Source organism: Sceloporus occidentalis, unplaced genomic scaffold (assembly GCF_023333645.1).
Source record: "Sceloporus occidentalis isolate IW3139 unplaced genomic scaffold, rSceOcc1.0.p SCAF_57, whole genome shotgun sequence".
Taxonomy (NCBI): Eukaryota; Metazoa; Chordata; class Lepidosauria; order Squamata; family Phrynosomatidae; genus Sceloporus; species Sceloporus occidentalis.
In genome coordinates, this window is record NW_028317037.1 from 501358 (window position 1) to 524149 (window position 22792).

General features: G+C 43.7%; 1 protein-coding gene across 1 annotated transcript in view; it reads right to left on the bottom strand.

Moving 5' to 3' along the window:
• LOC149287650 (uncharacterized) overlaps nucleotides 1–2312 on the bottom strand; it is a 119428-nt gene extending 117116 nt beyond the window's left edge. Inside the window, exon 1 of the mRNA XM_089492488.1 lies at nucleotides 2279–2312. The gene's annotated coding sequence lies outside the window, so the exon portion shown is untranslated. The remainder of the gene's footprint in view (nucleotides 1–2278) is intronic.
• Between the last annotated feature and the right edge of the window lie 20480 nt (nucleotides 2313–22792).

The window sequence follows — 22792 nt, forward strand, 5'->3', positions numbered from 1 at the left end:
TTGTGGTCTATTTCAACTCTTTGATTATATCATTCTAAAGCAGAATCATAGCGCTCTGACAGTGAATTATGAAAGGGCCCTCAGTCTTCACAGGAAGGGCAATGGATTCAGGTTCCTTACCCACAGAGGCCACATTCTCGTAAATCTCCATCATCACATTACTGTACATAAGTTTCTGCTTCTTCGTCAACATTTTCCATTCCTCTTCGGTGAAATATACCGCCACATCCGCAAAGGTCACCTGCAACAGAAAATAGCCCTCATCCAGAGAGTGACTAAACAAAAGGGGAGGAAAGCACATGGTGCATTGCAAATATTATTTGATCACTTTAGAATTCAGTCCAGGAAATAAACTTTAAATTCTGCAAGCCAGAAAAAAGCTGCAGCCTTTGAGATCCAGTTTGTCTCGAATCCTATCAATATAATATACAATATAATAAAGAATATAATTTAGGCCATTTCTGGAATATTATTGATTGATTAGGATACTGACTATCCCAACATGTATAGTACATTTAGTTACCAATGAATTATAGTGCATTTAGCCATATCTCACCTAATTTCAGAGGCAAATTTCATTGTTAAAAACAGTTCTGGGGAGTGCTCTGGGTTTGAGGGCCACTGGGCCCACCCTCAGTTTAGGCCTAGACATATTCTCCCATATCCCCCAGCATTTCACAGATGCGGAAAGCAAGACACATGTGGCTAAGCAACACCAGAAGGTGGTCAAGATGGCCAAAGTTGTTAATGATAAAGATCACACAAGCGAGGAAGGGTACCGCAGTTTGCTTTTGCCTCCGTCTCCTGGCAAGGGCAAGACCCTGCTTCCTCCTCTCCTCCCTTCTCCCCTCTTTTGAGTGGAAGGGATGAACACTCTTTTGAATTTGGAACAAATTTTTCAGCAACTGAACTGACCTGAGGAGAAGGGGGAAAGTGGGAGGAGGAGAGAGAAATAGGACATTTTCTAAGCCCCTGAAAAAAGGAGGTGACAGAGGATTACCCAGGACTCTTTCTGCCAAACTGGGACAGTGTGTTCTCTGCTTGCTTTCATGAGCCGGACCAGACATAGATGAAACTAATAGTAAGGATGGCAGCTTACCAAAGAGCTGTTGTACCTCAGGAGCCTCTTTCTGTTGGAGCCCGACTCCCTCCGCTTGGCCTCTGTTTCGGCCATCAGGTGGGCAGGGGTCCTGGTTGTCCTGCACTTGGGTCACTTCTAGCAATAGAGGCCCAAAGCCGTGTACAAGGAGGCCAAGATGAAGGTCCTGAGAAAAGGGACCAGGATTAGGATTGACTTGGCAAGAAACCCTGCAGCACTCAAAGACACAAAGAACAGCATCCTGCTGGAGACATACGCAGGTGACAAATGCCTCCTTTGGCCCAATGCAGAGGTGGGCATCCCCTTCCTCCCTCTCCACCAAAGAAAGCTCCCTGGACCTAGCATAGATTTACTTCAGCTCCCCTACTCAACAGATACTCCATGCCTTATTAGAGTGGGGGGGGGGGGGGATTAGGGGATGGGGAATTAGAGAGGCCCCTCGCTATGTCCCCATAGATAGATGTGAAATCAGTGCATCATAAATAAATAAACCATCTGCTGAAACCTGCAGAGGTTGCCAGTGCTTTTCCCCAGCATCAGCCCCTTTCAGAAGAAGGCTGCATGCACACTATAGAAATAAGGCACTTTGACACCGCTTTAACTGCTCAGTGCTATGAAATCCTGGGATTTCACCTTTAGGACACTTAGCCTTCTCTGCCAGAGAGTTCTCATGCCACAACAAACTACAAATCCCAGGATTCTATAGAATGGAGCCAGGAGTTTCAAACTGGATTATTTCTGCAGTGCAGATACATCCTGAGTCGATTGTAAAAGGATAGAAGCACCCATGTCTTGTATTTATCCTCCTAATAATGGTTTTCCTTTAAAAAATTAAGTAGTTTGTTTTAGTCTATAATCCTTATTTTTGTTGTTTGTTTTATGTTTCATTCTTGGTAATATGAGTTATTTTGGTCTGTCTCCTTCCTTCTTGCCTGAAAATCTATTAATAAGGAAACTGGGGAGACTCTTAAAACCTCCCAAAGGAGCCACTTTTGGCCTTGTTTGGGGGACTAGCCTCCTCTTAGAAGCCAAAGCCCAATGTTTGTGAAGAAGAAGAATAAGGCTTGTATTAAAACTATCCTCCCCATTTCTGATCCCTTTTAAAACTCATGTTCCCCAGAAGGAGCAGAGCTGTGTAATATAAAAACCCTCTCAGAAAAGACACACAAAGAGACACACTTCCTTCCTTTTGGCCCAAGGAGCCTGGCCTCTTTCTGACTCTGGAGCCTCAGGAGAGAAAGAGAAGCCTCTGTTCAACTGAGGCCTCAGAGAAGGTTCCGGAATATTATTCCCCACAGTCACAAGCAACACAAAATGGCTGCCAGAACACAAAATGGCCACCTCTGGCTCAGCACTTGGAGGCCTCAGTGCAGTAGTGAAACCTACCACTTCCAGGCCTTGTCCCTCTGCTCCCTCTCCCCTCTCTCTCTGCCTCCTTCCTTCCTCCTTGTCTCTGTCTGTCTGTCTGTCTGTCTGTCTGTCTCTTTCTTTCTTCCTTCCTTCCTTCCTTCCTTCCTTCCTTCCTTCCTTCCTTCCTCTCTCTCCTCCCTCCCTCTGTCCCCTTCTCACTCACTCTTCCGCGTGCAGAGCTAAATAGAGAGGCAGAAGCTCCTCCCCTTCTTTAATCTGGCCAATGGGAGCAGAGGAGCTGGAAGGCCCCACCCCCTGCCCCACCCTCACAGGCTCCTCCTGCAGTTAATATGGAACAAGGCAGGAGGGACTGAGGGACCCTGGAGCCCCAGCCACACTGGCAGCCATTTTGTGTCCTGGCAGCCATTTTGTGTGCTGTTTGTGACTATGGAGTATGTTCTAGAACCTTCTCTGAGTCCTCAGTTGAACATGCATAAACACACACAGATACACACACACACACACACACACACACACAGAGACATACAGACACACATATACACACATTATATATACACACACACAGAGAGAGACATATATACACATACATATACTGTATATATACATACGTGTCACAACAAACTACAATTCCCAGGATTCCCTGATTTGAGAAGGGAATTGCCTCCACGCTTCCAGATCACAGCCCCAGAGAAAGAGTCTCTACAGTATATCAGCATTGCCAATTTAAGTCCACTTTTTCAGCTGCATTTGAATTTAATAATGATAATAATAATGGTGATGATGATAGATAGATAGATAGATAGATAGATAGATAGATAGATAGATAGATAGATCGTGTAGCACATTTGAGACTCACTAAAAGAAAAGTTGGCAGCATGAGCTTTCCTAGACTTAAACGTACTTCCTCAGATGTATGGGAATTGTAGTTTATTGTGGCACCAGAGCTCTTTCTCACAAAACTACAATTCCCAGGGTTCCCTAGCAATGAGCCAGGGCAGCTAAAGTGGTCTTGAACTGGATTATTTCTGCAGTGTGTCTTGGAACCAACTCAGGCTGCATCTTCACTCCAGAGACAATCCAGTTTCATACCGTTTTAACTGCCATGGCCCAGTGCTATGAAGTCCCAGTAATTGTAGTTTGTTATCATACCAGAGTTTGCTGAGAGAGAAGGTTCAATGTCTCACAGAACTAGAATTCCCAGGATTCCATAGCACCAAGCCTGGGCAATTAAAGGGGTGTCAAACTGGATTATTTCTGCAGTGTGGTTGCAGCCGAACACGTTTCTATTTTGCATAAATCTTCCTGGCCCCCCTTCATGTCCAAATAAGTATCTTAAAGGTATTAGAAGGACTGAAAGATTCTTTGTTTGGTCCAATGGTAATTTTGAGAGTTGAAATAAGTTACAATTATTTTTATTCAATTAGGTTTACATTTATTTGCTAAAGATCCACCATATTAATAAAAATATAAATAAATCCTATTATTATTATTATTATTATTATTATTATTAACATTACGGGAACTTTCAAGGGATTTTGACTGAATATTCCGTGTAATATGGGGTGGATTCCATGGATTTTGGTAAAACATGCCAGGAAATAAGTTCAAGGCTTCTTACCAACACTGGTCCTGCCCTGCAGTAAAGCCCCTCCAATCCCTCTCAACAGGGGACTACAACTCCCAAGTCTTCTTTCTTTCTTTCTTTCTTTCTTTTTTTGTTACTTTCCTTCTTCCTTCCTTCCTTCTTTTCTCCCAAGCTGCCTTGTGTTAGTGCTGTTACTGCTCTTGTTGTCGTTGTGTGCTTCTAAGTTGTTTCTGACTTATGGTGACCCTAAGGGAAGTCCATTGAAGGCTTTTCTTGGCAAGATTTGTCCAGAAGTGGTTTTGCAAGTGCCTCCCTCTGAGGCTGAGAGAGTGTGACTTCTTACCTAAGGTCACTCAGTGGATTTCTGTGGCCAAGAGGGCATTCGGACCCTGGGCTCCAGGGTCATAGTCCAATGCTCCAGCCACTAAACCACCGCTGGCTCTTTCTTGAGGCTTTGTAGTTTTTTGTGGAGTGGCTCTAAGTCATTGCCGACTTCTGGGGAGCCTTCCCTGGGGTTTTCTTGGCAAGAGTTGTTCAGAGGAGGTTTGCCATTGCCTTCCTCTGAGGCTGAGAGAGTGTGACTTCTTGCCCAAGGGACCCAGCTGGTTTTATGGAGGAGTGGGGCACTGGAGCCTGGACTCCAGAGTTGTAACCCAACACTCAAACCATTGCACCACACTGCCTCCCGTTCCCATGTACAACCTGAGAAATAATAGCAGACTTTTTTCTGTTCTTCATGTGTGTCTTCAAGTCTAATCCAATTTATGGCAACCCTAAGGCAAACTTATCATGGGGTTTCCTTGGCAGGTTTATTCAGCGAGGGGATGCCATTGCCATCCTCTGAGGCTGAGAGAGTGTGACTTGCCAAGGGTCACCTAAGTCCAAAACACACTGCAGCAATAAGCCAATCTGAGATTGCTTTAACTGCCCTGGCTCAGTGCTAGGGTATTGTGGGAGATGTAGTTTTGTGAGACATTGAGCCTTCTCTGTCAGAGGGCTCTGGTGCCACAATAAACTCCAGTTCCCAGGATTCCCTAGCACTGGGCCAGGGCAGTTAAAGCGCTCTCAAAATGGACTATTGCTGCCGTGTGTTTTGGACCTTACTTGGCCGCAAACTGTCCATATCCTGCAATGCATCTCCTAATTCTGTTGGCAGTCCCTCCCTCCCAACACTTTCTCATTTACCCCTAAAACCAGGGCAAAGCTGGCAGATGGAAAGAGGTTTTAAAGCAGCATTTAAATCTGCCATATTTTATTAAAAGACTAAATGTCCCAAATGCTATTATCAGTTTTGTAGCTATTATTACAGAAAGACGTAGAGTGCAAACTCCTGAAGTACCTTTATTTTCTGGAGTGAGATGCGTTTTTGCAACTGACTCTCTGTGATGATCTCCGGTGGTCCAAGCAGCCAAACTGCGGCCCTGTAATAATAATAATAATAATAATAATAATAATAATAATAATAGTTTTATACTCCTCTCTTCAGCCAAAAGGCTATCAGAGTGGATTACAAATTGTTAATTAGACTTTTAGACATTATGGCTCTTAGCCCAGCAGACCCTTAAACTCCTTAAATCATGCTGCATTCATCCAGTGAATTATAAAAGGACTTCCCTTAACCTTCACTGGGACCAGTTAAGGAACCTTATTTCTACTTCTTTACTGATCTTCCCAAGCATCAACCGATCCAAGACACATGTAAAAGGAGCGTCGAGTAGTAGATACTCCAAGGAGATATTTACTATAAATAACAAAATATAACTAAATATAAGTCATACAAGGTATTAAGAATCTTGCATGTATAATATTTGTAAGTATATAATGTTCAATTCATACAAGCTATTAAAGAAATAAATAAACCTAAACGTCCAATTCTGAGACTAACTTCCAAGATCCGCTCTTTAACTCTCTCTCTCGATCTCCAACCGACACAATTCCCCCAACTGTCTCTTGGTCTCTCAGGCCTTATATCTCCTTCTCACGGAAGCTTCCAGAAGGACCTTTATCTTGCTCTCTGATTGGTCAAGTGAGCCTTCCGTAGCAGTGATGTCATTCTGCATTTGCATAAACCTCCCTTTACTGCCTGAAGAAGACCTCCATTGACTGGAGCCCAGTCATTACGCAAACACTTCAAGGGTCTGTGCCTAAGGACAACTAAACCGCTTATAAACTGCGTCCAAACTGCTTCTAGTCTCCTGGATCCTCAGAAACGCCTCGCAAACGAAGCCAGAAGCAGCGTACCGTAAGTGGAGAGACAAGACACGTGGCTTAAAGAAAGCTAGAGCGTTCAGCAACAGAGCCATCTCTTTGCCTGGAGCCATTGCAGGGGAATTTCCATCCTTGGAGCCAAATGGGGCAGAGGAGCCTGTCCTTGAGGATTTACTCATTGCTGAGAAGAAACAACATATTGAACAGCAACCATGCCCCCAGACTTTGTGACCAAAGAATGTCTTTCAACAGCCCATACTGTTATCTCAGTGTATGAACTCTTAAAGTAAAAACTGGTGATCAACTGAAGTGTCTTAAACTCCCCTTTGATAACTTTATACCAAAAGCTACAGCTCTAAAAGAAAGCTTGGGTCAATCCAGCAGCACAGGACCCAGAAAGGAAGGAAAGCTGGGCTGCAAAGAGAACAGAATCCATGATCCTAGGAGCAGTTCAGCAGCTGTTTCAAAGGAGCTGGGAAAGGAAAACGCAAGAGGACTCTGCAAGCACACCAAGCCATGCTGCAAATGGCCTAGGATTGATCAAGCAATGGCAGATGGAGTTCCTATAGAGCTGTTAGACTTTCTGTGAGCCAACGTCTACATACACACCCCTATAGCATTGATATGCTTGCTGTGGAGTGGCTTCCCAGTATATCTGCACATAAGAGTATTGTGCTAACATTTGAACCATCTCCAATTCCTCTTCAGTTGGTGAAAATGAAGGGGTTTTTGATCAACTTTGAAATAATAACAAGGTGAGTTTATAGCGATAATACGACTTCCCTGACACTTCCGCTGTTCTGAGGTCAACTTCTAAGGCCCTTTTAAAACAGAGAAGACACATGCATAGAACATAATGGAGTCAATGAGCGCTAGCTGTGAAGACAAAGAAGGAGAAGTAATTTTGGGGCGATCTATTCTGCCTCCTTTGGATTCTACTATTCTTTCAGAAAGGGTTTTTCTTTTTTAATTTCCTGTCTGATTTTAACTCTTAAGGTTTCTCCTTTTTCCCTGACAGCAGTGAAGATTGGGGCTAGATATATTACCGATATTGCTGTTGATTGCTTTGAGGACGCCCTCATTTAGTTATAGTTTTGTTGTCTATATTTTAACCGAATTGAATTTTATACCTTTTACATGCAAGAGTATTATGTAATTTACTTGTGTTGTACTTTTATTATGCTGTTCCTACAGCTGTATTGTATTTTAACATTTTGTATGCAAATGGCCTTTGTTCTAAGTATTAATAACTGATTGATTGCTAATGTTATAATTGCAGGGCTTAATGGATTTGTTGCTTCAACTGGCAAAGATTGCAGGGGAATCACTCTCTACTCTGGATCCTCCATCTGGCTAGAAACAAGGAGGCTAAATTACATCTTCTTCATCCTGTCTCTCCAAGGAATGCACTGTAAATCCCATTGGCAAGAGGAAAGGCTACTACTACTCTCTGATGTCTCACTAAGTGTCAGAACCTATTATTAAGATCAGTTATAAGGTTATATCTTTTCAGTTCATGTCCATTCACTTGATTTTAAAACCTCCCAAAGGAGCTACTTTTGGCGTAGTTTGGGGGATAATCGTCATCTTAGTGGCTCTCCTATTAGAGACCCCTCCTCTTTTGACCCAAATCCTTTATGAGGCCAAAAACCCCTTTGTTAGGAAGCGAACACCGAATATCTCAGGAAGGCTCTATATCTGTGAGGGTTGGAATCCTCTGATCAATGGTCCACATCCAAACGTATACCAAAAGTAGAAAGTCTATTGTAAGAGCATTGCAGTAGTGATCTGTAACACTTTTTTTCAGAGTCTGAGGCTTCAGAGAAAAATGTACACTTTTAAAATTATTATTATGATTAACCTTTATTTATAAAGCGCTGTAAATTTACACAGCGTTGTACATACAAAAATGCCCCCTCCTTTCTCCCCCTGCTAGTTCCCCACCCCACACACACTTAGCCAGGTCCCCATCACAACCTAGCCTCACTCAAGACATTTGCAACATTGCCAGCTAGTTGTCTAAAACAACACTGCAAAGCAGTTAATGGAGCCCCACTTAGAAACTAACACCAACTTTAATATTCTACCCATATACTCTCCACCCCCCACCCCAACATCTTAGCTAACAGAACAATATAGATCAGATATCTCAAAACATACATGAAGTGATTATACATGAACTGAACATATACAGCATTATAACTGATCTCAATAACAGGTTCTGACAATATCTCCCAAGGCCCCCTCCCTCCAGGACCCCCTTCCACTCTTCCCCTCAGTCTTTCTCTCTCTCCTCTGAAGGCCTCAAACTGCCAACTGCTAAGCACTCAGGCAGAGGCAGCCATTTTGTGTTCTGGGGGCCATTTTGTTCTGCTTGTGACTGTGGGGAATATTGTTCCAGAACCTTCTCTGAGCCTCAGTTGAACAGAGGCTTCTCTTTCTCTCCTGAGGCTCCAGAGAGAGAAGGAGGCCTGGCTCCTTGGGCCAAATGGAAGGAAGTGTGTCTCTTTGTGTGTCTAGTCCTCTCCTTTCTTGGGAGTCTCTGTGGGGCCATGAGATTTTTTGGGGAGGGGTAATCCCAGAGAAACCATGGAACCTCAGAATATGATCAAGATTACAAGGTTCTTTCTGAGGAAGGAGAGGCAAACTAGGAGAGGCTGCAGCTGTTTGCTTTTGCCTGAGCCTCTGGGAAGGGCCCCTCTTCTCCTTTCTCCTTCGCTGTCTTCATGGAGGGCAGACTCCTTTTGCCCTTTGGACTCAGTTTGCAGCAATGGCAGTGAGCTCAAGAGAAGGGGATAAATTGGAAGAGGAGGAGGAGGAAGAAGAAACCAGGACATTTTAAAAGCAGCTGAGAAGATTGGAGGGCAGCGGATGAATCAGGGGGAGGGTCCCTGCCAAACTGGGAGAGTCGGAGGACATGCAGAAGGAGCTGGGCTGGAAATGGAGGAGGAGAAGGGGGCTTGCAAAATGACCTCCGTGGATGAGAAAGCTGGGCCAAGTCCATGAAATGAAATGGCCCAGTGAAATGGTGTCCATAATATAGGAGCCAGTGTGGCATACTGGTTTGAGCATAGCTGAACTATGACTCTGTAGTTCAGATTTGGAATCCCAGCTCTGCCTTGGAAGCCCATTGGGGGACTTTGGGCAAGTCACACTCTCTCAGCCTCAGGGAAAGGCAATGGGAAAACTATTCAGAAGACATTTGGCAAGGAAACCCTGTGATAGGTCTGCCTTAGGATCACCATAAATTCAAAACGACTTGGAGACACGCAATAATAACAACAACAAAAGCAATGTCTATTATATAAAATGGCAAAAACAAGAGTTGCTCTTGGAATTTACATTGTGTTTCTATGTTTTCAAGCTTTGGATGGTTCACTCCATGGGTAAAGAAATCTGTAGATAGAGAGGTCCATCATCGTCCTCATCCTCATCATCATGAAAAAATAGAGGGTCTTCTTTATCAGATTTTTATCAGGATGGCGACTAAAATGGTCAAGGGTCTGGAAACCATGAAACCCTATGAGGAACGCCTTAGGGAGCTGGGGATGTTTAGCCTGGGGAAGAGAAAGTTAAGAGGTGATATGATAGCCCTGTTTAAATACTTGAAGGGATGCCATATTAAGGAGGGAGCAAGCTTGTTTTCTGCTGCTCCAGAGACTAGGACCCGGAGCAATGGATGAATGCAAAAGAAAAGAGATTTCAATTTAACATTAGGAGGGACTTCCTGACAGTCAGGGCTGTTCGACAGTGGAACAAATCCCCTCAGAGATTTTGGTGGAGTCTTCCTCGTTGGAGGTCTTTAAACAGAGGTTGGATGGCCATCTGTCAGGGATGCTTTGATTGAAAGTTCCTGCATGGCAGAATGGCGTTGGACTGGATGGCCCCTGCGGTCTCTTCCAACTCTACAATTCTATGATCAAAAGTGTTAAAAATCAAACAGGAGAAAGGCACCACTGTTTTGTGCATTTTGGATGTTATTGTTTACAGTGTGGCCAAAACACCTTCTCCTGGATATGCTTTCTAGATTCCAGGATACTACATTTTTTTTAACTTTGGTGCTAAAAGGAAAAAAACCATATAGGACCAACAACAATAACACAGATACAATTAAGAGACCTGACAAAATACAAATATTCACAAGCAACAAAATTTGTGAAACATACTAAGGCAGGGTACAGGCCGCCAGAAAGAGGCACGTACCCGGTGCTACTCTTTTCTCCGCAGAAGCGCCGCAACAAACAAATTGAACAGTGCTGTTGCGGAGCAAAAAAGGAGCACGTGGAAGTGGCTCCTTTTTGTGCTGCACTTCTGCCGCCCCGAAGCACCAGCGATGGCGAGGGTACATTGCAGTTGCGCCTCCCTGTTTGGAGGTGGCACATCTGCAACATCACCATTATGCGCTGCGTATGGTGGGTGTGCTGCAGCTGCGGCGCCCTCGTCACTTGCGAGGGTTGCCATCTGTGTGGGCACTCTGCCTACCAGGCAACCCTCACACGTGACGAGGGTGCCTCAAAGGCTTCTAAAGGCTTCTAAAAACTGATCAAAGCAGCTAACAGTAAAAGCACTGGTAAAACACAATAACAACTTGTCATTGTTGGGTCCCAAACCCTCCCAGTTCCTCCCATCCACAATAAAATACAATTAAATTCTTAAACAATTATGAAAACAATTATTAAAAATAGGGCAAAAGCAGTTAGAGCAGTTGCTGAACAATTCAATTAATAAGAGATTGCTGGAATGCTAATCTGGAAAGAGATATGTCTTGATGAGATTTTTAAAGCCTTAAAGACTGGTGATATATCGGATCTCTTCTGGAGGCTGTTCCATAACTTGGGAGAAGGTCCTTTGTGTAACTGCAGAGAGCCTTGTTATTGATGGCTGCAGTAAGTTTTTACTAGAGGACCTCAAAGTGTGGGGCAGATTGTATGGGAGAAGGGTATCCCGTAAGTAAGATGGACCCAAGCCATGGAGGGCTTTAAAGGTTATAACCAAGACCTTGTACTGTCCCAGGAAATTAATGAGCAGCCATTATAGGTGTGATATGGACACCTCTAGATATTCCAGTGACCACTCTGGCTGCCATATTTTGGATTTGTTGAAGTTTCCGTACTAAGTGCAAGGATAGCTCATTGCGGAAGTCAAGGCATGAGGTTATCAGCGCATGCATCATAGTTTTCATGTCCTCAGGTTCCAGGAAGAGGCGCAGTTGGCGTATCAACCAAAGCTGATAACAGTCACTCCTTGCTGTCGTACTTATCTGAGCTGACATCTGGAGTGACAGATTCAGGAACACCCCAAATTGCAAACATAGTCCTTTAGGGGAAGTGCGACCGCTTCCAGGACCGGTTGGCAAACCTCCATACCTGGATTAGGACCTCCAACAATCAGCACCTCTGTTTTACCTGGATTCAGTTTCAGTCTGTTTTTCCTCATCCAGCCCATTACTGCCCCAAGACATTCATTCAGAGGGGAGATGCCAAAAGCCTAGGCGACTCCTGCAGCAGCTCAGAGGCCAGTTGTGTCAGCTTGGCTAAGGAGTCTGTTAAGGAACGGGGAGGACAGGAAACCAACAGATTCCCCAGACTTTCTCTAGTCTTTAAGCTGAGGTAAATACATTCAATGTGGTCCATCATACGGATAGGTATCCTGCTCAAGGCAAGATTGTCTTTATGGACGAAAGGCACTCCCCTTACCTGCTCACTGACAGAGAATCCGGATGGTAAGGCCCGAACCCAGGTGGCTATCTTCACCCAGCCAGGTCTCTGTGAAACAAGCCAGGTCAGCCTCTTCATCCAGGACTATGGACTATCTGCGTTGTATTTTTGACTGACCTGGCATGACACAAGAGCAGGGGAGGGTTCTCTGGTTGGTTTGGTATGTTTTCCAGCCCTTTTGGGATAGCAAGGTGAATGGAAGGGGAGATAGATATCTGTCAGGGTCCTAATTGCAGCCCGTCTTGCAACACAAAAGGCAGTACTCTGAAAAGGAACAGCTTTTATTGAAGAAGAAGAAGATACATGTAATAGAAGTGACATTTTTGTCAGGAATGAAAGAAAGTATAAATATATCCCTTTTACAACCATATGAATCCACCCCACTCCATTTACCAATAAAGCTAATTAAGTGGCTAGCCCTTTCCCGCACAGCGTTTTCCCGCCCTTTTCTGCGCAGTGTCCTCCCATCCAGGATTCTGGCAGCTTTCCTAAAAGCAATGAAGCTCTCATGTGCCTTTTCTCAACCACTGCACCTGTGGCCTTGGACCACAGAACTCAGCCACACAACAGTTTAATTAACATTATGGCTTAACAATATATATAGTTATCTATAATATAAAACCCTATCAATCTCCACATAATATGAGACCGTATGAAAATATAATAAGCATAAACCCATAGCAACATAATGCAATATAAAAATATCCCTGGTGGTGCAGTGGTTAAATGCCTGTACTGCAGCCATTCACTCAAAACCACAAGGTTGCGAGTTCAAGACCAGCAAAAGGGCCCAAGCTCAACTCAGGCTTGCATCCTTCTGAGGAGGGAGCTAAAATGAGTACCCAGACTGTTGGGGGCTAGTTAGCTTACTTGCAAATTAGCTTACTTGCTGTTCACCACTATGATCTCTGGAATAGCGGTATATAAATAAAATAAATTATTATTATTATTATTATTATTATTATTATTATATAAAAATACCAATAACTCTCTAGGTTCCCCCTCCTTTTCCAGAGACCAGCCTTTTAAACTCAAGCCTCTGTTCGAAGGGTGATTCCCACACATTCCAGTCCTAGCAAAGAAGCACATTCTTTTTTTTATTAATGTTTTCAAAGTTTTTGACAAACATGAGATAACAAAAACATAGAACCAAATACATTATACAATAATAACACATAAAATATACATTTACCTAGACAATATATACCCCACTCAACCTCATCATTAAACATTTAACACTAATAAAAAAACACTTAACATATACTGTACCTTCCAGCTGTCTGAATCCCTATACAGTCTATCAATTTTACATTGTCTTTATCTTACATGTTATTCAGATGTTTCCTTCACAAAGTGCACAATTAGTTCAATCCCATTTCAACAATGAATTTCTTATTGTATTGTTTTTGAACAGTCTTTTACCCTGTAATTTACCTTAAGTGAGTAAATCTATATGAACATATTACTAGTAAATGTGAACAGCATACACTCAATTTAATACTCAATTGTTTTCTTCACAGAGTACACAAATTGTTTGATCAATTTTTTCGGAGTGGATTTTCTATCATTTTAGCCTGTTTTTTTCCCCTTGGTTTTTTTCCTTCCTCCTCCTCTCTCCCTCCTCCTTTTACCCTATAAAATTACTTCATATAAGGAGAATTGTGTAGGCGAACTTCAACTTAGTTATAAAGAGCATACCCTCAATTTCATTGCTCTGTATTCATTTATAAATTGGAAACCTAAATTCCCATTGAAATCTGATTTCTGAAACTATCAAATTACTATTTCTCACTGCTTACTGAATGTCATATTACGTAATTATCTCAAAACCACAATATTTTCCCATTTTCTTTCTACACATTTGTAAAAAGGTTCCCATTCTTTTTTGATAGATTCTTCATTTTTTCCCCTCATCCAACAGGTCATCTTATCCATTTCTGCCATTTCGAATACTTTCATTAACCACTTTTCCATGGATGGGGTCTGGTCAGATTTCCAAAATGTAGCATATGAAATTCTGGCACATGTAGGAAGATAGAAGATTAATTTACCATGTTGTTTCTGCAATTCTGAATCAACCATACCTAGCAAGTATGTTTCAGGAAGAAAAGAGATTTGAACATTTAGTTCTCTAGTTATAATATTATGCACCTTTAGCCAATATTGTTTTGCCGCAGTGCATGTCCACCACACATGGTAGTAAGACCCTATTACTTTCAGACACTTCCAACACTCTGGTTTGCTGCCTGCCTTTAAACATCAAGGAGATTCTTTGTGGAGAGAGATGCCATCTATATGTCATTTTATATATGTTCTCCTTTAAATTCTGATTACTGGTATACTTAAGATCTTTGGTCCAAATGTTCTCCCCTTTTTATATGCTAATTTGTGACCCACATTCTGTGCCCATAGGATCATGCTACGTCTAATTACCTCTTCCTCCGTATCCCAGCTCAAAATCATTTTATCATTCTTCTTTCCTTTCCCCATTATCTCTTCCCATTCAGTTCTCTTGTTACATATGCCTGGCTGTAACTTATCAATTTTCCATCTTTCTTTCAATTGCATGTACAAATACCAATGACATGCAATGCCCGAACTTTGTAACTCTTCCACTGTTTTGAATTCTGTCAGATTCTGTGTTACATTAATTAAATCTGCGTATCTTAGCCATTTTTTCCTTTGGTATACCTTCCCTCCCAAAAAAGGCTTCGTGTGGAGAACAACTGTGAATAATTTGATTACACAGTCTCGGTTTTAATTTATCCCACACCTTCAGCATTGATCCAATTATAATATGATTTTTACATTCTCTGTGGATTTTATCTTTATTATAAAATAGATAGCCGTGAAGCCCAAATCTTAGTCCGTCTCCTTCTAAATTCAGTATATACTCATTTTCTAACAGAATCCAATCTATTAACCACAATAATGTAGATGCAAAATAACAGATTTTCAAATTTGGGCGTCCCAGGCTCCCTCTACCTTTCTCATCACACATTATTTTCTTTCCAATTCTGGCCTTCTTTTTGTTCCAGACAAATTTCATTATATCATTTTGCCACATATCCAAAGGTTTAAAGGAATGCAAAATCAGAATAGTCTGAAACATAAACAAAATTTTAGGAAGCACATTCATCTGAATGACTGCTATCTTCCCCAAAAGAGATAGCTGAATATTCCCCCATTTAACAAGGTCTTGTTTAATGTTCCTCCACGTTTCCTCATAGTTGTTATGGAATAAGTCTGTGTTCCTGTTAGTTATAGTTATTCCCAGATATTTCACTTTTTTTCCTATTCTGAATCCCGAAAGTTCTTCCAAATTCTTAATAGCCGCATCGTCCATATTTTTCGTCAGCATATTGGTTTTGTCCTTGTTCACCTTAAGCCCAGAAGCTTTTTCAAATTCTTGTACTAGGTTGATTAAAGCTTGAATACTGTTACAGGGGTTTTCCAGGATATAAACCACGTCGTTGGCGAATAACCTCATTTTAAATTCAGTTTTCTTAATTTTTAAGCCTTGAATTTGTTCTTCCAACCTAACTCTATTGTTTAACATTTCTAATACAAAGATGAATTCCCCGTTTTATTTCAAATTCTTCAGATTTACTGTTATTTATTATTAAATTCACCTTTTGTTTCTTATATATTTCCTGGATCCATTTCTGGAATTGTGCCCCAGCCTCCAGTTTTTCCAACATTGTAAATAGCGTTGTCCAGCTAATGTTAACATTCTTTAGCATGATCTCTCTACCTCTTTCTAGTATCTTCTATTAAAGCACATATTAAAACATATTATTTTAACCCAGAATAAATCCAATCTATCTTAATTCTACTCTAAACCTAAACCAATAACCTTTATGGCTTGAATCCCTAAATGAATAAATGCATGAATAAAGGGATTCATGACATATTGTCACTTTAGGCTGGTGCTCCTTGCCTGCCGCAATGAGATGGGACCATTGTGAATTTAGGCTAATGCTGCTTGCCTGAAGGTTTGAGATGTGACCATTGGAACCTGAGGCTGATGCTGCTTGACTGAAACACTGAGACTGGCCCATTGTGATCTCAGCCGCAAGTTCTTTGCCTAAAGAATTGAGACGGTCCTATTGTGACTTCAAGGTGGTGCTCTTTACCTACAGGATTAAGACTGGCCCATTACAACTTCAGGCTGATGTTAGTTACCTGAAGGATTGAGATGGGAGAATTGTCACTTCAGACTGGTGCTCCATGCCTGAAGGATTGAGAAAGGTCCATTGCGTGTCAGAACTAGTGTATAAGGGTTCTGTCATAAAGGGTAAACATATTAGGGTTTGGTTATTAAAGTAGGAGTTATAGTTGTAATTCATTGTAGGCAGTGTGGAGTGATGGGTTATAGAAAGTACGTAATGGAAAATGATAGAAGGACAGATGGAGTGACTTTTAGATGAAGGAGGGCGTTTGGAGAAGGGGATGGGGTTGCAGCTGTAGACTGGTTATCAAGGAGGAGTGAAGCAGGTTTGGGAAGACCGCTCTTCAAGGTGAGGCTGTCTGGGAGAAGGGAAGGGAAGTATAGACAACCTTGGTATCTATGCAACCTCCGCTTGTGTTGCTTTAGTTGGGAATTGGGGGCTGGCTTAGGGAGGGGTTGAGCAAGGTCCTTTGGACTTCAGACTTTGCAAAAAGGTGTTAATGGATGTTTCTGCCTGGATTTATCAATAAAGCTTCTTTTGTTTCAAATGTGTTTTATTTTTTGAGCACAGGACTGACTCCAGATCTCACTGTTTGCAAAGTCTCACAGTTTTAACTCCAATGGAGACCCAGGAACAAGAAGAGTTCTTGGGGAACCCAGTGGTTCTGGAGATCCCGTTGGTGGAGGAACAGGTGGCTTTTTCAGAGGAACTAGGGCCAAGCCCAAGACTGGGAAACCTCCTGAAGCTCACACCATCCAGGCCACCACTGGAGGATTTAGGTTTCTAGCCCCAGACTGGGGAAAGGAAGGCCGTTGGGGGCAGAGTGACAGCCTGGGACCTGGCAGTGGGGGAGTCCCTTCATAGCTGCCCCAGCACAGAAGAACCTCAGGAAGACGTTTATCGAATGGAAGAAGACATAAAGGAATTAAAGGACCTTATGCAGTGGATGGTGCCCAAGTTAAAGATGCGTAGGAGGAAGATGTCAGAGGTGAACCAAGGGCAGCTGATGCTCCTTGCCTGAAGCAATGAGACTGTCCCATTGTGATATTTGGTTTCCAAACTCCTCACCATTTTATTTGCCCTCCTTTGGACATGCTCCAGTTTCTCAATGTTCTTTTTGAATTGTGGTGCCCATAATATTCCCGGTGACCAAAGCAGAATAGAGTGGCACTATTACTTCCCTTGATCTAGACACTATACTTCTATTGATGCAGCCTAAAATCGCATTGGCCTTGTTAGCTGCCGCAGCGCACTCTTAACACATGTTCAACTTGTGGTCTACCTTGGACTCCCAGATCACTTTCACACGTACTTTCATTCATCCAGGTGTCCACATCCTATATCTCTGCCTTTCATTTTTCTGCCCTTAATGCAGTACCTTACATATCTCCATAAGGAATTTCATTTTGTTCGCTATGGCCCAGCTTTCTAGTCTATTCAGGTCATATTGAATTTTGATCCTGTTCTCTAGCGTATTAGCTACTCCTCCTAATTTAGTGTCATCTGCAAATTTAATAAGTATGTCCCAAATTCTGTCAACCAAATCAATGATAAAGATGGTGAATAGCGCTCGGCCCAGGACAGAACCCCACTGGACACCCCACTGGTCACTTCTCTCCAGGATGAAAAGGAGTCATTGTTGAGCACCCTTTCGGTTTGGCCAGTCAACCAATTGCAAATCCATGTAACAGTTTCCTTTTCTAGCTTGTTTCATGTTTTTGTGTTATATACTGTTTAATTTGGTTAACTGCTATTAGTGAATTATCAAGAGTGGCCACCAGATGGCGCTCCAGGATAGAAGTTGGTAAGAAGCCAAAGAGCCTGCAGTGCCCTGAGTATCCACAAGAGGGCGGCGTTGTATTAGGAATGTTCTTTATTGATAAAATCGTTCTATAGGGACTAATGTGATTTTCCCATTGGCTCCCATTCCTGAGGGGGCGTGTCCTCCTTCCCTTTAACTGGACCTTCCTCCGCTCCCATTGGCTGCCTATTCCCCCCCTCGGTTGCCCTGAAAGCAAAAGGGCCACCAGAAGGAAATGGGGTGGGGGTTGCAGCGCTGCATCATGGGAAATTTGCAACCAGGGGGGTTTGCGGTGGTGAAACAGAGCAGAAGCAAAGCTGTATTCCACACCAGAACAATTCGGAGTGGAATCGGGAGCGATTTCTGTGCATTCGCTTGTTACCGATTTCACCAAAATGAGGGGTCACTTTGGAATCACTGCAATAGCCCCACAGACGGAGCACAGGGAAGAGCCCCCATTTTGGAGCCAAGGATGGGGGTCTGGAGGGTCTTCTGTAGGGAGGCAGCCTTTGGGGGCCGGAAGTAAGTAAGCCCCCCTCCTCCTCCCCTCTTCTCCGGCTGCCAGGCCTCCTCTCCTCTCTTGGGAGTCTCTGTGGGGCCATGAGATTTTGGAGAGGGATCCAAGAGAATCAAAGGGAGACTGGGACCAAGGAACCTCAGAATATGATCAAGACTTCAAGGTTCTTTCTGAGGAAAGAGAGGCAAACTAGGAGAGACTGCAGCTGTTTGCTTTTGCCTGAGCCTCTGAAGGGCCCCTCTTCTCCTTTCTCCTTCACTGTCTTCATGGAGGACAGACTCCTTTTGCCCTTTGGACTCAGTTTGCAACAATGGCAGTGAGCTCAAGAGACGGGGAGAAATAGCAGCAGGAGGAGGAAACTGTGGCCTTTGAAGAGCAGCTGAAAAGGTGGGAGGGCAGAGGATGAACCAGGGGAGGGTCCCTGCCAAACTGGGAGAGATGGAGGGTATGCAGAAGGAGCTGGGCCTGGAAATGGAGGAGGAGAAGGGGGGCTTGCAAAATGACCTCCATGGATGAGAAAGCTGGGCCAAGTCCATGACATACAATGGCCCAGTGAAACGATGTCCATTTTGTAGGAGCCAGTGTGGCCTAGTGGTTTGAGCATAGTGGAACTACGACTCTGGAGATCAGGGTTTGAATCCCAACTACATCATAGAAACTCTCTGGGTCACACTCTCTCAGCCTTAGGGGAAGGCAATGGGAAACATTAAATATAGACATTTAAATATTGCAGTTGATATGGTTGTTGTTATTGGGTTGTTGTTGTTGTTATTGCTGTCTATCTATACATTATGATTTTATGTAGATTATTGCAAGAAAAAAACAGACCCATTAAAATCAGACACATGATTTATTCCTATTGACATCTTTGGGAGTGATGAAGGCTGGGGCCAACCCTAGGACTCCAATCCTAGCCCCATTTTCTGGAAATTAAGGAGATGTACAGGCCGCCCCTTTTAGCGCCAGATCAGGGCCATGGCAAACACACTGCTTTTTGCAGCTCCTTTTTGCACTATGATAAGGTTACACCGTGGCCCTGATGTGGCCTTTCTGTGGTGCAAAAAGGAGCTCCTTTCTGCGCCAGGGGAAAATGCCATATCCACCAATGGTGTGGCTTTTCTGCACTCCTTTGGCACTGCGTCATCTGAATGTAGCACCAGAGGAATGCTGGGACGTCACCTGCGATGTGGTGCAATGTGCAGGATCACACCGGCATGCGGGAAGAGTCAGGGAGTGGGCTGTGTAGACGCCATCTTTGCCCTCATGCCAGCTAAGGATGCTGGTCTCTACGCCCCGAAAGGCCCAGTGAACTGTCTCTTGCAGCATTCGGAAGATTGTCTCTCTGAGGGTTTGGAGGCGAGAATAATAATAATAATAATAATAATAATAATAATATAATCAATAATTTATATCCTGCTTTCCAACAGATTTATTTTGAATTTTAGGTCAGGTTCAGGTTTGATTTGCCCTTGGCGCTGTTGAATTGTATTTTTGGTGGTCCATGAAAGATTGCGTAAATGTGTGCACATAAAAACACTTTGTATTTTCTGCAGGTGTGGAAAGAACCAAGGTGCTTCCAAAGGAAGGGAGAGAAGAGAAAGGACCCTCAATTCCTCCTTTGTGGAAGAAATTGGAGGAAAGAAGACCTCCGGACAGGTTAGTGTCTAGGCCTCCTTTTTTGACTCTGGAGCCTCAGGAGAAGAAAGAGATACTGAAGGTTCTGGAACATTATTCCCCACAGTCACAAGCAACACAAAATGGCTGCTGGGACACAAAATAGTCGAGGGATGGTGGGAGGGATAAGTTTTCCAGCCAATCAGGGCCAGGGATGGTGGGAGGGACTGGGACTCCAACCAATCAGGGCCAGGGATGGTGGGAGGGACTGGGACTCCAGCCAATCAGGGCCAGGGATGGTGGGAGGGACTGGGACTCCAACCAATCAAGGCAAGGGATGGTGGGAGGGACTGGGACTCCAACCAATCAGGGCAAGGGATGGTGGGAGGGACTGGGACACCAGCCAATCAGGGCCAGGGATGGTGGGAGGGACTGGGACTCCAGCCAATCAGGGCCAGGGATGGTTGGAGGGACTGAGACTCCAGCCAATCAGGGCCAGGGATGGTGGAGGGAGGGGGGTTCCAGCCAATGGCAGCCACTCAGAGTGTCCTCAGGAGGAAATCATGTGTAAAATACATATCATAAAAACATCACAAAGTATAAAAATTCCAATTACAGTCATCGCAGGACAGTTATGCTGTTATGACCGGAACTAAACATATATACTGTACATTTATCATTATATATACATGCTGATGTTGACCAGAACGTGGGGGGTGTATACATGCGCAGGTGCATCCATGTGCATGCATATCTACACACATATTTCTCCATGCATTTGCTTATGTTTAAATTGTATGCAAGTAGAAGAGTATATATAAATGTGTATACACACACACACACACACACACACATTTGTGTACACATGCAGACGTTCAGACAGATATCTATGGGTATGTAGAGATGCCTCCACATATATACATATATGTGTATACACAAACACACATGCACACATCCATCTGTTGTTGTCCATTGTTCTGGTCCGTTGTTCCAGGTGATGCTGGAGAAGAGCCCTGCCTCCAGCGGAACCAGAAGCTGCAGGCGATGAGGAGAGGGACTCCTTGCCCAATGCATGGCTCACCTGGAGGGCCAGCACCAGGAAGGTCACTCCCCCCACCTTCACAAAGGCCCCATTCCCACTCCCTCATTTGCCCTGGACAGAACTGGGCAGATCCAGGTGCCCCATATTGAATCTCCCCAGAAACAAGTCCGTACTACCCTTTACCTCAATCGGCAGCAGGGAAGAGCCGGTTGTTTCCAAAAAGAAAGGGTCAATAGTCCGCTTTCATAAAAACCGCGCTAAGAGGGAATTGTCCTGGATCTCTTGTGCAAGCCCCTGATCGAGTTGTGTTAAAATTGGTGTGAGTGTGAACTTCCAACTTTTAAATCAGTTTGGGAACCAGGGTGAAATGTAGTCTGAATGGCCCCTACATTTAAGGGTGAAGGGAGCAAGAAACAAAAAGCAAAGTCTAAACACTTCCTTTGACCATTGCAGCATTAGAGCGTGCCGTCACCCTTGAACTGTCAATGGCTCACCAGCAGCAAGGCCAGGAGAGCACAGAATGTGGCTATACAACTCGGTGTGTGGTGCTCCCCACAACAAGGATGTGTGTCTTTTTTATTTTCAAAAATGTTTATTACACTGAGATATTCCCATGATAGTATTTAAAGGACCAAATATCGACCAAATATTAACTATTAATTTAACGGAATGTTATCACCCTTTTCTTCAAATGTTTTAAGACAACTCCATTCCATTTCTAAATCTTCTTTTGGTTTCCCTCTTAATAAGGCAGATACTATATCCACATTTCTAGCTTCATGTATCTTAATCAACCAATGTTTGACAGAAGGATTAACTGTAGATTTCCAAACTTGAGCAAATAAGATCCTTGCACATGAGACCATATATAAAACAATTCTGTTGTATTTTACTGACTTTATGTTGTGTGTCATGTTTAGTAAAAAAAAATTTGGTTCAAAGGGAATACAGTGGAACCTCGCCTTACGCGGGGGATCCGTTCTGGATCCCTCTGCGTAAGGCGAATTCCGCCTATGCTCAAGCCTCATTGGAAACAATGGGGCTCATGCACGGCAGCGCGGTGGGGTGAAGGGCGCAACGGGCACGCGCGCCCATTCAATTGAATGGGACACGCCGCCCCTTCCGCCCCACGCACGCCCCACGGCTTGAGCGCGTACGCTCAAGTCCGCATATGAGAAAGCCGCGTATGGGGAGGATGCACTGTATCTATATCAAGAATGTTTTGGATGGTTTCATGAATCCTTTGCCAGAATCCTTTAGCTTTAATGCATGTCCACTTCATATGAAAGAAGCTTTCCTTGGGTTCCCCACATTTCCAGCACTTAGTATTGCCAGCTTTGTATATCTGGTGGGTTTTTGGGTTACAACTTCAATAACATTTTGATGTAATTTTCTTTATAGTTTTGGCACTGAATGAATTCATTTGTTCCTTTCCATGATTTTCCCCATTCCTCTATAGCAGGGGTAGGCAACCATTTTGAGCCGGGGGATGGGTTGGTGTCCCTCAGGCGACTGGGGGGCCGAAGCCGGGGGTGGAGCTTCAACCCTCCGGGGCGGGGCGACATGCGGGGAGTGGAGCTTCCACCCTCCGGGGTGGGGCCGCATGCCGGGGGCGGAGCTTCCACCCTCCGGGGGCCAGGCCTCCCCATCTTTGCTGGCCCCTGAC